Here is a 12,340-nt window from a genome sequence, read left to right as displayed (position 1 = left end):
CTTCAGAGGAACCAAAAGGGAAATATTGCATTTTTTATATAATAGTCTCTGAGAGCTAGTATGGGAGCCAAAAGTAAAGCCCAGACATGGTATCCAGGAGGTGCAACTATCCTTATCTATTTACAATCCTAGGAAGATCTCTCATTCTCTTGATTCAAAAAGTAGACTTAATATTTGCCCCCACCAAAGTATGTCTGATAGTCACAGGTAGGGTATGCCTAAATGACACTGTCAGGTTCATTTTAGAAACAACATGTGCTAATACTGGAGGATCCCCCACTGGAGAGTTCTTTAGTAGGGTGGCTGACTTTCTCTATGGGTGTATAAGCACTCATTAACTCAATTGATTATATCATCAGTATGTGTTTCCCTTAAAAAAAATCCAAACCCTATTTCTATTTAGTCTATTAGTTTCTACTTTTTTGCTATATACTTTTTTTAAAATTGTAGGATAATTGCTTTACAATGTTGTGTTGGTTTCTGCTATACAACAAGGCAAATCAGTCAAATCTTCCCTACCCAGGGACTGAACCTGCGTCTCTTACGTGTGCTGCATTGGTAAGCAGGTTCTTTGCCACTAGCACTACCTGGGAAGCCCCGGATCAGTCATAACTATATATATAATACATCAGTTCAGTTCAGTGGCTCAGTCGTGTCCGACTCTTTGCGACCCCATGGACTGCAGAACACCAGGCTTCCCTGTCCATCACCAACTCCCGGAGCTTGCTCAAACTCATGTCCATCTAAATAGGTGATGCCATCCAACTATCTCATCCTCCGTCATCCTCTTCTCCTCCTGCCTTCAATCTTTCCCAGCATCAGTGTCTTTTCCAGTGAGTCAGTTCTTCGCACCAGGTGGCCAAAATATTGGAGTTTCAGCTTCAACATCAGTCCTTCAAATGAATATTCAGGACTGATTTCCTTTAGGATGGACTGGTTTGATCTTGTAGTTCAAGGGACTCTCAAGAGTTTTCTCCAACAGTTCAAAAGCATCAATTTTTCGGCACTCAGCTTTCTTTATAGTCAAGCTTTCACATCCATATATAACTACTGGAAAAACCATGGCTTTGACTAGATGGACCTTTGTTGGACAAAGTAATATCTCTGCTTTTTAATATGCTGTCTTTGGTCATAGCTTTTTTTCTAAGGATCAAGCGTCTTTTAATTTCATGGCTGCAGTCACCATCTGCAGTGATTTTGGAGCCCAATAAATAAATACATACATATATATAATATAAAAATATAATACAAATACATATAGTTTCTATTTATAATATGTTTCTGTTTTCCTCTTTAGACTAAATTACCTTGGAAAGCCATGAGGGCCACAGGGAAAATGTTTTGTTGTGATTTGAAATTTATTTCTTTATAACTGATGAACTCATCTTTACTGTCTTTTCTTTGGTTTAAAAAAAAGAATAACAGAAGCATCTAGAAATCTCTAAATCTTTCTCAATGTATTCACTTTTTTCCTTCTTCCACTTCCACAGCATCCTATCATTTTAAATTTAATGAAAGAAAGGAAGCTAACATCATAGGTTAAAACTTTATTCTCATTCTCTACAGAAATGGAAGTACAGTATTGTAGTTGAGAACCTGTGTTCAAGAGTTTAAAAAATAGGATTTAAGTCTTGTATTAGTAATATCTACCAAAGCTTATCATGACAGTTACTGTTATTCCCAAGTTACTATAGAAAAATAGAGACTCAAAGTATTAAATACCATATCAGTGTTTGAACCACCACAATCCAATTCTTTTTAACTCCAAAATATGTTTTTCTTCCATAGGCAATTATTGGTATATTAGGTCTTTTATTTTTAAATTCTAATAGTCCAGGTCATAAAACCATGAGAAGGAATTTAAAACAAACAAATCTTTTCTAAAAAAATCCAAACCTGCTGGTTATTCTTGGTCCTTGATGGAACATGTATTAATTGTTAATGAATTTTTCCAACCAGAATCGCTACTTGAGCCTTTTCATCTTCAAATCCATCTACTTCTGGCTGACCTGCACCAATAGGAAATATCCAGGATGTTTCTTTGCTAACTGAATTTGTTTGTTTGTTTGTCTGTCTCTCCCCTACTAGGTCTGCATTAACATTTTCTTTCTTTTATGAAAAAAAGATTCAAATGCAAAGAGGAAGCAAAACACTTAATCCACTCTAGTAGATCTGTGAGACATATGGCCTGTGGAGTAATTTAATCCAGCCCACCATGGAATCTGAAAATTGTTTCTTCCATCCCCTGCTGTACCTGAATCTGAATGCCGGAAGGACAGTCTCACAAACAAGAGCTCCTGAGTGCTGTTTCTAAGGGGCAAGGCTACAGAGATGTGTAACAGTGGGGGTTTATGAATTCAATTTACTCATATTCAGAACAGTTAAAAAGAAAAGACCGTAGCTCCACTCTCATACAGATCTCTAAGTTAGAATAGGAAGAAAAGAACACAAAGGTTCTGTCAAAATTAAATAAGTATACAGCCAGATTGGATCCAGGAGCAGAAGGGAAGTTTCTGGAAATTCAGATAGCTCTAGTTGATAAACTAATCCCTTGCCGAGACAAATCTAACATTGTCACCTCCTCAATAATTATGGTACTCTGTGCAAACGACTTTAACACACACATATACATACACACACACACACACACACACACTTTGAGCTGCAGATTTATGAAATTTCTTTAATAGGTTCCTTAGGAAAAATAATGTATAAATTTGCTTGAACCCTCCTTTAAAAGTTTTTCAATATTCTTCTTTGAGTACACATGATTAGAATAATTAATGATGCCTCCTTACAAAAATAGGCTCTCCATTTTGAGGAGTTATATCCCTTGTAACAGTCTCATTAATTTGTCCCTTTTTTATCCCTATTCTGATTTATTTTATTTTTATTTTACTATTTTGTGAATTATTTCATGAGCTTTCATTATCCACAGGGCTGGAACATGTCCTAACATGAACATGACAATTACTTTAAATTAATCCAGTGGCCAAGAAATGTAATTCTTCATAAAATGGAAGGCATATCAACAAACACAGTTTGGTAGAGAATTTTCCAGGATTAACATTTTTCCCAGCAAAGTATCATCATTATATCCCAGAATACTGCAACGCACAGAGAAGATGGCATACAGACCTCCTCTAAATACATGTCATTGCTGAATTTGGACTTTGAGAATTCATCACCTCAACTTGGCACTGTCTCTTCATCCAGCTGTCCACTCAGTCAGTTGATTTAACAAATAATATTGAAATATTTTTTTATCTGTAGAGCTTGTCTAATAGTCAAAGATGAAAAGATAAACACCTCGAGGGCTAACTTAATGGATCAGTCATCTCTTATTTGCTCTTCTAGGCAAGTCACTTAAACTCCCTCAGTTCCAGTTCTAGCAGTTACTGAATGGGACGCTGCTACTTTATAGCCTTATTGAGAGGATTAAACAAGATTATCTACGTAAAAGTGCCTAGTACATGCCAACTGTTCAAGGAAAACTAGCTGGTGATGTTTTCACTCCAGATTCAATATTAAAAAAAAAAACAAAAACAGTTACAATGAAATTCTTACCTCTCTGTTAATTTTTCCATAATCAGTAAGGGCCTTCTCACTGAGAACACAGTGCTCTAAGGGACATTACTATATCAACTGACAAAATTGGAATATGGATAGTAAATAAGATAGAGTTGTTGGATCAATGATAAATCTACTGAAGTTGGGAACTATACTATGGGTATGTAAGAAATTGTTACTCTTATCAAATACACACCCAAACAGTTTATTATCAAATTATTCAGAAAAAATACACACATCTATATGTACGTATGTACACTCACATATAGATATTTAATAATGGAGAAAGAGAGAGAAAGAGAGGGCATGTGGCAAGCAAATGGAGCAATAGATTGGCAATAATTGAACCTGGGGAAATACTATATAGATTTTTGATACTATTCTTGTATCTTCTCTAAGTCTGAAATAAAAACTTACTAATAAAAACTAAAGTTATGATAGAAGTCCCTGGTGGCTCAGATGGTAAAAAATCTGCCTGCAATGCAGAAGACCCAGGTTCAATCCCTGGGTTGGGAAGATCCCCTGGAGAAGGGAACGGCAACCCACAACCAGTATTCTTGCCTGGAGAAGTCCATTGACAGAGGAGCCTGGCTGGCTACAATCTATTTGGTCACAAAGAGTCAGACAAGACTGAGAGATTGGCGCTTTCACTTTCAAAGACAATGTAAACACAGCTAGTTTGGCAGCACTGCAACCAAGAGTGTGGAGGGGAGTTAGGGGTTGCTTGAAGTACAGAGAAGCACCTAAGAACAATTTGAATTCACCCTGGGAAAATAGGAGAGGTATAAGATGAAGAAGGTGTCCCTTTGTGGCTCACAAAAGATAGATATAGGAAAAAAAAATCAGACACAATTTTATTAATGGGCAGAAAGAAAACTCATTATTCCCCAACAGGTGGTACAGCAAAAAGTAATATGTTCAAAACTATTTATCTGTGTTCACGGCTGAGAAATCAACCTGCAGTGGACCAGGAAAATTCCTATGCTAATTCTCTAACCGATTTTTTGCAGAGCAATAATCTGATTAAATGTTCCTGGGGGAAAAAAGTCACAGCATTGGGAAATGCTGCACAGCAGAGTCTGGTCTCAGAGATTCTTGATGTATACAGGCATGTTATAGGTTCTAAGAATTCAGAAGGAAAAACCTGGATGATTTCACAAACGTTTAGTAAGTAGTCATTTTTCTGATGTCCTGTGTTGTACTCCCTGATGTAGACATTGAAAGAGTGTTCTAGGGTGCCAGGGAAAGTGTCCTAACTCAGTCACCAGATGGAGGAGACCAAGAACCCAGTTCTCTGCAACTGAGGCCCACCCAGAAGGAGCAGAGAGTGGGAGGAAATCTAATGAATGCTACCTGCCCCCGGCACTTCCTGTAGCCCAGACACAAGTCCTTCCTTATGGAGAGAGCCTATCTCCATGCTGATCACATTTAGTTACAACAATCTCCATCCTGCATAATAAACTTTAGGAAATGATGCTTTAAACTGTTAAGAGCAAACAGGTTATCTCTCAAACCAAATATTAATTAAACTGCCAAAAACAGAACACTGAAGTATACATTAATTGCTTTCAAAAGTAACTTTTCTTTCATTCTTCTCTGTCTGCCCCCAGTGATAAGATTCTGGTAACTGCTTATAAGTTGTTCAAGGAGTATACTGTTTGTCATAGTGTTTACACAGCATTGTAGAAGTTGTTGTTGTTGTTCAATCACTCAGTCGTGTCTGACTCTTTGTGACCCCCATGGACTGCAGCACACCAGGTTTCCCTGTCCATCACCAACTCCTGGAGCTTGCTCAAATTCATGTCCATTGAGTCAGCGATGCCGATGCCATTGAACATACTCATCCTCTGTCATTCCCTTCTCCTCCTGCCTTCAATCTTTCCCAGCGTCAGGGTCTCTTCCAATGAGTCAGGCCTTTGGATCAGATGGCCAAAGTATTGGAACTTCAAAAATCAGTCCTTCCAATGAATATTCAGGGTTGATTTCCTTTAGGATTGACTGGTTTTATCTCCTTGCAGTCCAAGGGGTTTTCAAGAGTCTTCTCCAACTGTACAGCTCAAAAGCATCAATTCTTCAGCACTCAGCCTTCTTTATGGTCCAGTTCACATCTGTACATGACTACTGGAAAAACCATAGCTTTGACTAGATGGATCTTTGTCAGCAAAGTAATGTCTGCTTTTTAATATGCTGTCTAGGTTTGCCATATTTTTTCTTACAGGGAGTAAGCGTCTTTTAATTTCATGGCTTCAGTCACCATCTGCAGTGATTTTGGAGCCCAAGAAAATAAAGTCTGTCACTGTTTCCATTGTTTCCTTATCTTTTTGCCATGAAGTGATGCCATGATCTTTGTTTTGTGAATGTTGAGTTTTAAGTCAGCTTTTTCACTCTCATTTTCCACCTTCATAAAGAGGCTCTTTAGTTCCTTTATCACTTTCTGCCATAAGGGTGGTATCATATGTATATCTGAGGTTATTTATATTTCTCCAGGCAATCTTGATTCCAGCTTATGCTTCATCCAGCCCAGCATTTCACATGATGTACTCTGCATATGAATTAAATAAGCAGGATGACAATATACAGCCTTGACGTACTCCTTTCCCAGTTTTGAACCTGTCTGTTGTTCCATGTCCGTCCTTTAACTATTGCTTCTTGACCTGCACACGGGTTTCTCAGGAGGTAGTAAAGTCGTCTATTATTCCCATCTTTTGAAGCATTTTCCACAGTTTTTTATGATCCACACAGTCAAAGGCTTTAGCATAGTCAATGAAGCAGAAGTAGATGTTATTTCTGGAATCCCTTTGCTTTTTCTGTGATTCAATGGATGTTGGCAATTTGATGTCTGATTCATCTTTCTTTTCTGAATCCAGATTGTACATCTGGAAGTTCTTGGTTCACATACTGTTGAAGCCTAGCTCGAAGGATTTTGCACATGACCTTGCTCTCATGTGAAATGAGTGCAATTGTGCGGTAGTTTGAACATTCTTTGGCATTGCCCTTCTTTGGGGTTGGAATGAAAACTGACCTTTTCCAGTCCTGTGGCCACTGCTGAGTTTTCCAAATTTGCTGGCATGTTGAATGCAGCATTTTAATAGCATCATCTTTTAGGATTTGAAATAGCTCAGTTGAAATTCCAGAAGCTGGAATTGTAGATAGACAGTTAATATTTTTGATGATAATATTCTCTTTTCTCCTACTGCCTCCTTTAAATAAAACCTTTCATGTTTAACATCAGGAAACCTCCTCACTCCTGAACACCTTTCAGCTCAAGATAAACCATTATGGTTACAATTTAGTATGATTTAAAAAGTTCTAGAACCAGTGAAAAAGAGACTTACCTGGATATGAGTTACCAATACTAATGACCTGTAAATACATAAGGGAGCGTAACTCTCCTTTCTCTATGAAAAGTGGTTGAATCGATATTTGTGAAGATATTTTGCAAATCACAATACAATCTAAAATGCAGGGGATTTACTTTGCTATTATCATTGTCATCCTCATCAAACCTGGCAATTTTGTTATTACATAAATAGTGGAATACAATCACTCATAAAGTTGTAGTAGGGTTCAGCCTTCATTTATTTATATATTTGTTCATTCAACAAATTTTCAGCATCTATGATGGATCAGGTAATGTTTATTGTGTTCATATCTTAGGATGAGTACATTATTGCAGCAAAAGAGACATCAACAATAAAAGGTTTAATAAGATGTGTATGTAATTTGTTGTTGTTGGGAGACTTGTGACTTCAGGCACAACCACCTATTAATTAAAGCTGATTATTAGTATTACAAATCTTTGCCAGAGTACAAGCAAGGGAAGGAGAATTCCCCATTGTTAAATATTTACCATTTGGGTCTTGCGCTCTCATCTCTCTATCAGGGCACAAGCAGTGACTCCTTTGAAAACCACTTGACAGCCAATTCACCAATTGTGCCTTGCCTCAAAGTAACTGAAGAGCAAAAACACATGGTGTATTTTAGAACTGTGTTATCAAGACAATAAAAGTGAACTACAGGAGAGCCCTGCTTGAACTCAGTGAGAATGTATTTTCCTCAATTTTTGTAGCAATATTGGTAAAAAGAATTGGGAGCAGATGGCAGAAAAAGGACGGAAGGAGAGTTAATAGTCTTTTTTAAAAAACTAGAGCTCTGTTAAAAACTTCCCAGGGCTCTTAAATATAAGAATCATGTGTTTCAGTCATCTAAAATGTTCTATCAATTCTGACACTGTTATATAACACAGAATAAATTAATAACATCTTTGGTATATCTCAAACCCCTCCTGTTCTCATCTTGGCGGGCAGAGAGGTTAGTTAGTAGAAGGAAAGGAGAGAGGAATAGGAAGACAAGGAGGAAGGATGGAAAAAAAGAAAATGAATTTGGTTTATTTCATTTCATTGACTGTCAGGAGATTTTATCAATTATTGGAGAAAGATATTTGACAAAATTTAAACTAAGAGAATTATTTAATAAACAGATGCCAACTGGGAATGCATAATTTATTGCTAATATGCGTAAAGTAGTTTAAGAATTCCAAGGTTTTTCCTTGTTTGTTAGACTAAAATATTTCGACACATAACCCTGCATACATTTGACAGAAAAGTGCAAAAATAGTTGTATTCAATCGATCAATACATTTTCAATTTAGTTTAGCAATTTATACAATGTATACATTTTATTATGTATTTTAAGAGGTAGTAGCTGAATATACAGGAATTTAAAGAAGAAAAATAGATACACACCAAAGATTATTTCCAGATTAATCCCTTTCAACCAAATATCTTATTATGCACATCTTGCCCAGGTGAGCTAATTTTGGCCTGGGATCTGGAATGCATCCCCCCACTTTTCAGCCCTGTATATGTTTTCTTGAAAGCAAAATTCAAGGGCATTTCCTCCGTCTCCCCAGCTAGTAAGATAATTCATTTGCTGCAGTTCATATATGCACTTGATAAAAATATATTATAAAACATATTCTCAGAATGTAGTAATTATTGGTTTAGGTGGAAGTGTCAGCCAGTAGGATATAGGTTCCTTGGATTCAGGGAAGATGTATTATTCTGCTCAAGAAATGGATAAGGTATTATTATTATTGAAACAGCAAACACTGTGAGAAAAAAAATTAAAGAAATTAAAGAAATTATGAGATTATGAATATATGTAGGAAAATGTGCAGAATGGGGATCATTAAACTTTAGCATTCACCTTCTGTGCCTTGGTTTCCCCATCTCTAAAAAAAGGTATAATGATAGAGTTTGCCTCATAGCATTTTACAAGAATGAAATGAGATAATGCATGAGAAGTTAATTGTAACCATGATCTGGAACTAGTTGAAGAGCTAAAAATTTAAAGGAAGTGGTACTGACACATAATAAGCACTCAAAAACTGTAATTGATGATGGTGTTGATGATAATGGTGATTTGGTAACAAACTAGTTGAATGGGTAGGTGTCAAGAGAATTTAGTTTTAGCTTCTGTTCTGCCATGAGCTAGCTATGTAACTTGGGTGAAATGTTATACTTCCTGAGTCTTAGGACCCCCATCTGTAAAATGAAAGGTAAAATGGAATACTTTTTTTGCTAAGGTTTCTTCCATCTCTTACTCTCATTTTTTACTGTGTAGGCAGAAATTCACTGAATTGAATTCTGTTCCTTTATTTGCAGTTTTAAGGTAGAATGTTGATTATAAGGAGTTTTTAAATGATTATTCCTTAAGGAGGAGCTAAGATAATAGAGCTATAACTTAATATGGAGGCCAATGTTGTAACAAAAACAGAAGTGAGAGGAATGGCTTATGTAGTTAGTAAGTTAACTCTCCACCAGTAGGGAAAAAAAATGGTAATTATTTGCTAATAATAGAAAATACTAGTAACAACTGTCATCACTAGGGCCTGAACTGCCTCTTTGTTAAATGAAGTGACATCTGCAAGCTGACCTCAACATTTTCTTTCTGTAGGTTGTCAAATGCCCCATTAGAGGAGGAAATGTATTTCCTGGTAACTATATTAGAGTAAGAGCAATTCTGGATAATTAAGATGATTTCCATAAAATCAATCAATTGCTTTACATCATTTCTCTTTGTCTCTATTCTTCCTGGTCTCTTTGAGAGCACTATCACTTGTAGACTGGATTTTAGCATTCAGAGTACTCGCCTGCACTGTGAGGGCTACAACTTCCCATCTGGCCCATTACTGCTCTTTCTCCTGACCCATTTTCTCCTTTCCACAGCAGTTGTAAACTTCTAGTTGACCTCTACTTCTTTCTCAACTTCCTAACTCATCAGTTTTCAAGAGCTGACCATTCTTCTTCTTGATGTCTCACATTCCCCCAACCTGTTTTTTCCTATTGTGGCTGTTAGCCTTCAGTTCAGGTCATTTGTGATTTTCTGTACTGGCTCAAATGAATTCAGTAAGCACTACTGACAACCTAAACAAGCCTGCATATTGGCCAAGATAAGCTAACTGACAAATAGCATAATGTAAGTCCATTATTGTTCCACTAGTTTATTTAATTATTAAATTTTGTGTAGAGGGGGACTTTAAAAACATTCTGGTCCAGCACATTCCAATAAAGGTGGCTGCAATGATGGAAATGTTCTATGCATGTAGCTACTGAGCACTTGAAATGTGCCTAATATTACTCATGAACTGAATTTTAATTCTATTTAATTAGCTTTAATTTTAATGTAAATAGCCATATTTGTATGTAGCTAGTGGCTACTGTAAAATAGGTTTCATAAATGAGAAAACAAAAAACAAAACAAAACACACACACACACACAGAATGAGAAAACATACCTACAAAAGTTAAAATTAGTATCCCGAGATTACATAACTATAAAATTCCTAAAATTAAATCCTCTCTTTTCTTTAAAAACTCATACTCGTCCCAACAGCAAATTTTAACTTTAAAATATATCCACTTTCTGAAAGCTCCTCACCATTTCCACTGTTACATCCCTCTTCTGAGCCACCATCCTCTCTCTCTCTGCTTTCCTCCTTGCATACAAGGATAGCACACAAGACTTTACACGAACTGTCTTCTACTACTCTTCTAACATGATCTCATCAATCTGACACTCATTTTCATTATGTTCTAGCCACACGTGACTCTTTGCTGCTCCTCCAACACTCCAAGCATATTACACTTGCAGTGCCCTCTGCCTGGTAAGTTTCTCCATTCTTCTCAAATGTAACTTATCAAAAAGAACCATATAGAATTGTGTGTCACCTTAATATCAGTGCACCATTTCAAATGCAAGTTATATAAGAGAAATTGGCTAAATCCTACACATACAGACATGGAAATAGGGTCATCTGAGAAAAATCCAAATGCAAAGGTTATGCCTCAATGTGAAGTTGATACTATTTATCCCAGAACAAAGCTGAATGTAAAAACTGGTCTGGAACCCGTTCTGAAGGGAAAACTTGGAAAATGCCTTGTCGGGGAACTTTGAATCTGAGATTACAAGGTATAAGGAATCTCCACCAAAAAAATAACTCCTGCTAAAGATGAGCTCGTAGTCAGAATTTCCAAAAGCACTACAGGAAATGAGTTCTGAATGACAATGAGTTGATTTAATGACTGGAAGTGTTCATATCCAAGAACTAATATTAATAGGAAATTGTGTAAGTGACTTTCAAATGTGTCATTCCATTCTGAAACATGCTAGCAAGTCCAAAATGTGCCAAGCAGTCCAGCATACTGATGACTAAAGAAAGCATTCATGTTGTCTCTGGAGGCCAAAGGCAGTCTGGAGACAGAATTCCTCCTTCTTCCAGGAACCTCTTCTCCTAAGGTCTTTAACGGATTGAATGAGGCCCACCCACATTATAGAAGGTAATCTGCTTTACTCAAAGTTGGCTGAATAAATGTTAAGCCTATCTAAAAAATACCTTCATGGAAACATCTAGACTCATGTTTGACCATATATCTGGGAGCCATGGCCTTGCCAAGTTGACACATAAAATTAACCATCTTAAGCCCCCAAATGTTGGCCTAAATGCAAGGCAGCAGTCCAGGTTGCAATATCCTATGATTTCAGGAATTCTGTTTGTGTGTGGTCTCATAAATATTATATAGTAATATTTCACCATAAACGTCTATATGTATAGCTAGAGAAAACACAGCTTGCATTATGAATGTGCATACTTACTTAACCTGTAGCAATCATTTCTTTTTGAAAAGTTGTATCATCAGGTTCCTAATTTGTTTACATGACCATCTCACTCTCTGACTGAAGCAGAATGGCATTTTAAAAAGAGACTGAAATAAATCATGTTTTTATTATTGCTATAACATTTGTATGATTTGCCCTCCTGTTTTCCCCCACCCCATAAGAAAATAAAACACAGGAAGAGATGACATTCCATTTTATATTGCCCTATCCTTTTTCCAACTCTATTTTCACTACCAAAACTACTCACAAGCATAATAAACAGCACTTTTCTCTAAGAAAGGTAGAATAAAAATCCTTTATAACTTCTTTTCGAATTTCTCTTTTAAGGTTTTTATCAGTTTTGTGTGTGAACATTTAGTATCTCATTATTTATACTGTTACTAAGTAGGATATAAATGACCTGGCTCTTCCTATGTATTAGAATACAGTGTTTAGTTTTCATATGCCAAAAAGCATTTGCACTGATGCCACATAAAAAAATGAATATAGAGATTTGCTATTTTATAATAACCTAAACATACTTAAAAATGACATTTTGAACTCTCTTGAGCCAATCAAGGGCCTCTATTTAGATGCAGAAAAGACAAGA

General features: G+C 36.4%; 1 long non-coding RNA gene across 1 annotated transcript in view; it reads left to right on the top strand.

Moving 5' to 3' along the window:
• The window catches only part of LOC145538038 (uncharacterized), a 67,895-nt gene that overhangs the window by 27,295 nt on the left and 28,260 nt on the right, over positions 1-12,340 (top strand). Inside the window, exons 5-6 of the long non-coding RNA XR_014076595.1 lie at positions 9,529-9,582; positions 10,672-10,738. This is a non-coding gene — a long non-coding RNA (uncharacterized LOC145538038). The remainder of the gene's footprint in view (positions 1-9,528; positions 9,583-10,671; positions 10,739-12,340) is intronic.

This window comes from Giraffa tippelskirchi, chromosome 1 (genome assembly GCF_054371585.1).
Source record: "Giraffa tippelskirchi isolate mGirTip1 chromosome 1, T2T-mGirTip1v1.2.pri, whole genome shotgun sequence".
Taxonomy (NCBI): Eukaryota; Metazoa; Chordata; class Mammalia; order Artiodactyla; family Giraffidae; genus Giraffa; species Giraffa tippelskirchi.
Note: the sequence above shows the minus strand (reverse complement) of the source record. Positions and strands in the feature narration are given on the sequence as shown.